The sequence below is a fragment of the Pocillopora damicornis genome, chromosome 9 (genome assembly GCF_964200805.1).
Source record: "Pocillopora damicornis chromosome 9, jaPocDami1.2, whole genome shotgun sequence".
In the NCBI taxonomy this organism is placed as follows: Eukaryota; Metazoa; Cnidaria; class Anthozoa; order Scleractinia; family Pocilloporidae; genus Pocillopora; species Pocillopora damicornis.
This window is the reverse complement of record NC_142678.1, coordinates 4,498,209-4,506,398: the sequence shown is the minus strand read 5'-3', so window position 1 is coordinate 4,506,398 and position 8,190 is coordinate 4,498,209. Positions and strand designations below refer to the sequence as shown.

Below are 8,190 nucleotides of genomic sequence, written 5' to 3'. Positions count from 1 at the left end.
AAATATACTCGATCAGTAGGATATTCACTTTCATTTTCTTGATTGTCTTTTAACAAATTTTATTTAATTTTACTTATTTAAGCATCTTAGTGTAATTTTATCAGACAGCGACAGATTGACAACAACAACAAAACAGGGTGGAAATAACGAGTGTATGCGCGGTTTTTACGGATGGTTGTATGCGCCATTTTTCCTAATTAAATGTGCAATTTTTCTTATGTTTGAGGGTTTACCGGAAACGTCTGAGGAGGGCCTAACGCTCGAGTTGTCGGTCTTTGAATCTCTTTACGGTGGCCAATTCGAATTATCAACAAAGTTGACTAAAAGGAAATTATTTTGCTATACTGAAGCACCATAGTAGTTTTCAGAAATTTGCTCCTCTTTACTTTGACGTTTAGTTCAGTTAATAAATATTGCCTCTAAGTAACAGTGCTTTCAATAAGATTTGAAGTGCGTGGCTACCTCGCTAAAGCAACCGACGGAGAATAACATTAAAAACAATTTCCCTCTCATTGGCCCATAAGCTCCACAAGTTTTATTTAATGGGAAAACCACAGGATTATCCTATTATTCTCGTCTACAGAAGTGTGCATTATTACTGATGCATTCTAAAAAGTCACTTGCTCATGTTTTGGCTAACCAGTAACCAGTAGTTAAACAGCCAATCAACGAATGCAGTAGCAGTAGTGGACAACTTGCTAGAATTTGCTGAATATAGGAAATGGAGAAGTGCAGAATATCCAAGATTGAAAGCATTGGAAACAAGGCATCATCCCCCACCCACTAGGGGTGAGAAAAGAACACGAAAGGCATTGGTCATTCGGGTGATAAAACCAATTTTATGTAGCAGCTACAACGTGATTTCATTATATGCTGTGTAACTGAAATTTGTCATGTAACTTGGTTGCAAGCCCTCTCTGCTGTGAATTACACCACATGCGAGTCCCTCTTTACTTGCGCAGTCAGTTGGGCGTTCCAGATAAAACTGGTGGCGTCTCGTGAACCCTAGAAAGCGACGTAAACTTTCTGGAGTTCGTGCATCGCTGGGAGACATCTGTTTTTTCTTCTCACAGATTTCTGTTGACCTTTTTAATATTGACGCTCATTGGATCGCTTTCCGTTTAAACTTTTTGGAACACGACAAATAAACGCATGGACTAGAAGTGTAATAAACGGGAAATTACAACACCCGTTGAAGAGCATGGGGTGGAAGGTAGCTAGGAAAAGAAAAATTCAATGAATTTAAAAGTCTTTGTGTTTTTAATTTCTAACTCGCGGAATTGGTCTCCAACAACTTGAAGTAACTAGGGATTTTGTAGGCCAACATGATTACATTGATTATATGCCTGCAACGAAGGTTTAGTCTAAATAACTACAGATATCTAATTGATTCATATGATTGTGATTAACACAGGTTTTCGAGAAAGTAGAAGCTTTTGGCTAAAGGTCTGGTAACAACTTTTAATTATTTTGGTCAGGTAGATTTTTTTTAAAGTTTATGGTTTAGAGACTGATTTGAGTGGTTTCGCGGCAAAGAAACTCGTGCACTAGCCGTAAAGTAAACTGGAAATCTGAATACCATCAAAGAGCACGAAGCTGAGTGGAACTTTAAAACAAATAAAAATCATAATAACTTGAAGGTGTTTATTTACAGTTTTTATGGTTTTATTATTTATTCACTTAATATAGCACCTTGTAACATAAAAATGATCAAAAGCTTTTTACATGAAGTTAAAAATATATATAAAAACACAGTAACAATGATGAATTGTAAGAAATATTTATAAAACCTTTTGCTAAATAATTATACATAATTGACCATCCCCGAGAAAAGTTATTTTTCGTAAGCTAAATTAAAATATTTGTCTTAAGTTTTTTCTTAAAAATGCTGAGTGATGTTATTTCCCGAACATTTGCTGGAAGGCTGAGTTCCACATTGTGGGGGCAGAAGCATAAAATGAACGAGCTCCTAATGTAGACAACATGCGCCCCCTGGGACGGTCCAAAATTAATGAAGAATTCGATCTATGGAATAAACAGAACACTACTTAATGGACATTAAGTTATTAATGTAGCTAGGTGAAATCATTAAGAAATCTTTGCTTCAAATAATTACGATTCGCTCCTTTAGCGCCAAGGGTTTAAAAAGAACCGTACTGTAGCTTGGTATACTGAATTCTTAGTGAGAAGCTATAAATTGAATCCCAGTGACTGAGAGAGAAATCTTGCTACATTACTCATGCCAGAATGGACTGGTGTAAATTGAATTCCGCAAATGACTAAGCTATTCCATCTCAACTGATCCGTTTAAAGCGTTACCTTCTCTAAGGGTTTCTAGCGCTAGGTATTTCGAACGTCTTGGCGCTTTATTTTCACGTTGTATATATCTGTTTTTTGTTTTCCTGAGGTAAATAAATTTGATGATGGACATGTCAGATCTCACAACCTTACGTTGAATCGTGTATTAAATATGATTGGTTAACGGCAACTCTTCATCGCTTGAGAGAGACAACAGCGGCAAAAATCGTTTATCTTTTTTCTTCGCTTTTTCTCTTTCTTTCACACATAAAATTTCATATTATCTGTTTAAGTTAAGGGGGGGAGGGTGGGCAATGGCGGTTGACTTCTCAGAGTTAGAAGTAACACAAAGATAATAGGTCTAGTTGTTAATGAGAATTATTTTCAATTTTTGCACTTTTTTTCACACCTAGGTTTGGAGAACATAGATTTATTTCAGGTGTCTTCCAAATTTTATTTGCTCGAGCCTTTCATCTCCAGTGTATAGCAGCTCAAGGAACCATTTCAACAATTTTCAATTATTTATTTCATTTTTTTAGAGTACGTTCAATTACGTAAGACTGATTTACGCACTCTAGTATAGATGTATAAAAGACCTTGAGCTGTTGTATTTCTTTTTTCATTCCATGCAACCGTAGATCTACGGCATCGTTCAGGAATGTGGATAATTTTCTATTTCCTTTACATTCCCAGACGACACCGTACATCGGAACCATCGTATTTGTTTATGTTAACTTTTATTTATGTATACAATACATTCTTGGGGTTGGGGAAATACTTTTGTTTTTTAGGTAAATTAGTCTCTTGCATAGCAACACCAAGGGGTTCAGTGGTTGGAAAAAATTATGTACGTTATTGACATCAGATCTGTAGGTTCTCTATATCATTTCATTAAGTGACTTAGATGATTTTGCAAACCCTGTTGTAATTAGCCATTTTTTTTTCATTTCAGAGGAGAGGAACAAGCGGCTGGAAGGTAATTTATTAGTTGCCTATGATAATGGATCTTAGTAACTTTTGTTTTGAGGGTTTCATTATTCACCCTATGCACTACACATTGGATATGTATGTTTGATAATAGCAAATATACTCAATGAAACATTGAGTTTCAATTCCTTTATTTTCTAATACCACATTACGTTGACCCAAACTGATATAAGCATCGTATGATGAATTTACAACGATAGCAACAACAAAAAGAAAACACATCGGAATAACGTAGCTTAATGGTTGGAAATAAGCTGAATCATTCCCCAGCTGCAGCGAGTGCTTCTCTCTAATACTCTCCATAGACAGAACTTAACTGATTAGGCTTTAACGGCTGATATCTGTGGGATCCAACCAGCAATTTACGGTCAAATGTTATTCAATGACAGTCACGGGAAATAATTCTGAGGCTGATTAAATAGTATTGTCAGTGCAATTAGGTCGTTTATTAACTTCAACAGTGTCTGGCTTAAAAGTAAACAAAATTCTTCCTGCACGACTTCAACTTTTCAGCACGACTTTAACTTTCCTGCACGACTTCAACTATCTAGCACGACTGAAAAATTCCGGCACAGACTTAACTTTCTGGCACGACTTTAACATTCCGGTGTCTTAGCGGACTTGGACCCGTCTTAGATTCGGACACCCCGGTCCAAACCTGCCGGCGGCTATGGACTCCTGGTCTAAATTCGTTAACGGATATGGACCTCTGCCGGTCCAAATCCGCTGATAGATTCGGACCACCCTCCGCGCATTTGGACCACCCAACAAAACTGAGTGAAACATAATCCTTAATGTGCTAGTGGAAATAGATAATACTTTCCGTTCCAGTAAATACTAAAATATGTCTTTCATTCACAACATGCGTATTGATGTTATCTGGTTCTCAGCATCCCGTCACAACTAGGGGTTTTCGTTAACCTGCGCGAAAATGCTAAACTCTGGAATAAAAACGAACTGTTAAAATTGGTAGCGTTTGATTTTTGAAAAAGATGTGAAGCATGAAATGATAAATATGCTAACAGTGAATGTGAACCGCGTGAAAGCTTTAATTATTTTCACTTCAGTGGAATCCCGATCGCTCGGGTCCTCGATTGGTCGTCACTCTTGATAACTCGAACCAAAAGTTGTTTCCCTGCCCCCAGTAAACCCAATACTCCAACTGATTTTCGTTTGCCATGCCATGGAGGCTCGAAAAATCGGGATTCCACATCGGAATTCTGTTGCTCCACCTACTACTGTTACATTAAGACTTTTTCTGCGGTTCGTAAGTCGAGAATGCACACTAATTATTATTAGTATTACTTGATGTTTCCTAGTGATTCAAAATAAGTTAAACTAACGGTCATTTTAGGTTTTTTTGTCTAGTTAGCGTTCGGTCGAGTCGATTTATAATAACCTAAAATAGATACTAGACACTAAGTTACCACTTACATTGTTACAATTGCAGTTACAATTACATTGTTTTATGTTATTTTCTTTTTCTCGACCATGTGTCAAATAGATTCTTTTCTCTCTTAAGCCCAGCACGGAATATAATGCAGTCTTTTTAACAGTGCCGTTAAATTTAGTTAATATTTACTTACTGATATGAAAGAGCACATAGATGATTTTTTCGTCTCTAAACAGTCTAAGCTCAGGTTGTGAGAAACTTGGAATCGAGCGCTTTTCGCCAAAAGTATGTACCGCAGGTCATTGCTATGTAAATACTTAGTGGGAAACTTTGAAAAAAGGTCTTCTCGAGGCTGAAAGCGTAAAAATCACATTTATTAGAGCGCTTGGTCTGGTATTTCTTTTTAACGGAAAAAAGCCGTAGGGACCAAAAGCCAGTCAGCAAACTAGGTTATCAATACTGCCTTTCACCCTTGAAAAATTATCGGTATGAAGTGATAAATATTTACTAGACACTAAGTCGCTTGAGGCGCTTATTAATCGTTTTTGTGGAGAAAAGTTCAGGTGCGTGGAACAAGTTATCGGCACTGAGTAATTTATGTTATCGTTACTGTGTGCTCCACAACTGAATTCAATTGCTGCAAAAGGTTTCATTCTAATTTATCATTAGGGCCTGTTCACATAGAGGTGGAGGACCCTTGGTAGGTGAGGTAACCCACTTAGGTGGGGTAACCCGCCTGTCCATATAATTTCTTATATTACCTTGATCACGTTTACATGACAGGTGGGGTGACCCGCCTAGGCGGGTTTCCCGGTCTGCAAGGTAGAGTAACCCGGTCAGCCGGGGTGACAATTTACCATTTAAATGTCTCAAGGTGGGGTAACCCAAGGTGGGGTCGCGTTCATAGCAAAAAGCTCAAAAGCGACACATGCATGTTTTAAAAACTTTGGACATTTCTTAGCTGTTTCATGGCAGAAATCACCAGAAACTGCAAAGGATACACAAGGAGTGTAAAATGTTCACATTTCGGAATATTTAGCGTTGTAAATCGACAGTATTTCGTTTCCCAAACTATTCCGTATAACGTATTAGGTCAACGGGTTCTCGCGTAACCTAACACCGCGTAACACAACGCGTGACGCTTTCATGAATAAATACATATGTACCCGAGAATTAATCTTTCATCTTTCTCGAGATGTGAGCTTGGGACGCCTCTGCTCAAACTCCTTAATTTCAAGCGCAACAACAACCTCAAGAAACCTCACATTAGCAACCCGAGGTTGTAAGATTGTATGTAAACGCGTTTTTTTTTTTTTCGACCACGGCTAGGCGGGTTACCTCAGCTACCTGGTGTCCCCCACCCTCCGTGTAAACAGGACCTTACTCTCGTGATTCCTTCCGTCAGCGATGGCCGAAACGAAAGCTTACAACGAATTTTTTTTCACTATCTCCGCCATAACGAGCATCCAATCGATTTTTTGAAAGATCAGGGAAGAGATTTACGCAGGAAAGCCCAAAAATTCGTTCTTTAAGATGGTGCGCTGTTTTTTATTGGTCAGAAAAATGGTCATCCTGAAAGATGGGTTCTCAGCCGAGACGAGCAGCAGCAAATACTGAAAGCTTGTCACTCTGACAAACTTGCTGGTCACTTCGGCCGTGACAAGACGAGAGAAAAGGTCTGTACTTAATTCAGTGATGCTTCTCTTGAACTTTAAAATTGTGGTTACAATTTAGTTGATCACTCTTAACTTTTGTTTTCCTTTCCTTATTCCAGGTTACATCTCGTTACTATTGGGTTCGATTGTTGGAGGACTGAAATTGTCAAGGGTTGCGACCTTTGCCAGCGTACTTCAAAGCCTCGAAAAGACTGCCTAGCTATGCCTGATTAAAGTAAAGGAGACTGTGTGACATCGTATTGGTATCGAGCTGGTAGGACCTCTGCCCGAAACGTTCCGTGGCAATAAGTACTTGATCACCTGAACTTGCTATTTCAGCAAGTGGCCAGAGGCAGCTCCTCTTTAAGGGAAATCAGCTGAAGGTATGTAGTATCCGAAATTAATTGTAGAGTAGCGAGGTTTAAGGATATTTAGCACATGTTATTATTCAATTATTTACCACGTTAATTGTCAATCTATCAAGGACAGTAATTCAACATGCTCGCTTTTGAATAGGCGCGCAAAATAATCCTTCTGATGGAAATTCAGTTACATGATTTTCCTTGCGTGTAGCCTGTCACAAATATCAAAAATTTGCAACAATTTTGACGAAGCCAAAACTATTTTTTTGGAAAATGTAGCAAAGTTACTATATATTGATAGCTTTTTTTTTGTGCTTGCTTGAGTCAAGTTCAAGCTTGGTTTAAACTTGACTTGCTCTAATAGACAAATATTCATCGGTCCTCTAGGTGTAGCGGATTTCCTGTACAACCTGATCACCAGATACGGAGTGGCGAAAATTGTGATGTCCGACCAAGGCCAATAATTCGTCAACAGGGTCAACGAGGAGCTGTTTAAGTTGTGTGGCACGGACCACAGGATCAGTGCGGTGTACCACCCGCATGGTCTTGATGAAATAATGAATCAGACGTTAACGTAAACGACAACCAAGATGACTGCGATGTGTGTTGAAGGCCTAAATGTAATAACTGTCCTAAATGTAATAAAGTCCTAAATGTAATAACATTTGGTCCTAACTGTGATAAGCCTCCGATGTAATTGTTTAACTGCGCTAGTGCATTGTTGTTATAGCGGACATCCACATTGAGATGTTGAAGTGACAGCTGTTGCACCAAAGAATCCTATGACCAATATTGATGGCATATTGCAGGCTCGCTGATATTAATCAGCGTTTTTTTATTTGCTAAAGACAAAGGTTGAGAAGCATTTGGTACAAAGCCTTATACTGATATGCTTTTGGCACCAAATTGACAGACGTAAAAACAATTAGAACGCTGACCAATAGCTCTCTTTATGTCATTGGTTCAGACTCTTTTAATTAGTGCAATAGATTTTGACGATATTCTTATATGATCAGTGCTGAAGTTAACACTTCGTGAACCGAATTGCAAGGAAAAGGAAGTCCACTGACCTATACGTTGGACAAATTCCGGGCTCGGAAGTGCATTTTTTGCATCGTCTTCCCTTGCCAGATTTGTATGGGTCTGCATGAAATATATTCATCTTTGCTATTGACTAAGAGTGAGGTCAAAATGGCTGGGTATTGGTCGAGTTCTTTTTCTTTTCTTTTTTTTTTTTTTGCATTTTATGGACTAAGACGACGTCTCGGTCCATAAAAACGTAGAATAAAAACGAGGCTAATATCCAGCCATCTTGACCGAACAAGCGTGGTCGAGAGAGAGTTTATATTCTCTTAGCTTAATCAATAATGGATTTATTGTATAGAAAAAGATTTCGCTTCAATAAGAATTTAGAATGAATTGTTTCGAGAGCCGAGAGTGAAAGCCGACTGTGTTTGTAGCACAATAAACCTAGGAGGGTCGTTTTATATTTTCT

General features: G+C 38.3%; 1 long non-coding RNA gene across 2 annotated transcripts; it reads left to right on the top strand.

Moving 5' to 3' along the window:
* The first annotated feature begins 692 nt into the window (after window positions 1–692).
* Window positions 693–7,357, top strand: LOC149039723 (uncharacterized). Of its 2 annotated transcripts, XR_016179994.1 has the most exons (3): window positions 2,394–6,354; window positions 6,453–6,716; window positions 7,083–7,357. It is a non-coding gene; the product is annotated as an uncharacterized LOC149039723 (long non-coding RNA). The 2 variants fall into 2 exon arrangements; XR_016179993.1 differs by having other exon boundaries at window positions 693–6,716.
* Window positions 7,358–8,190: the final 833 nt, after the last annotated feature.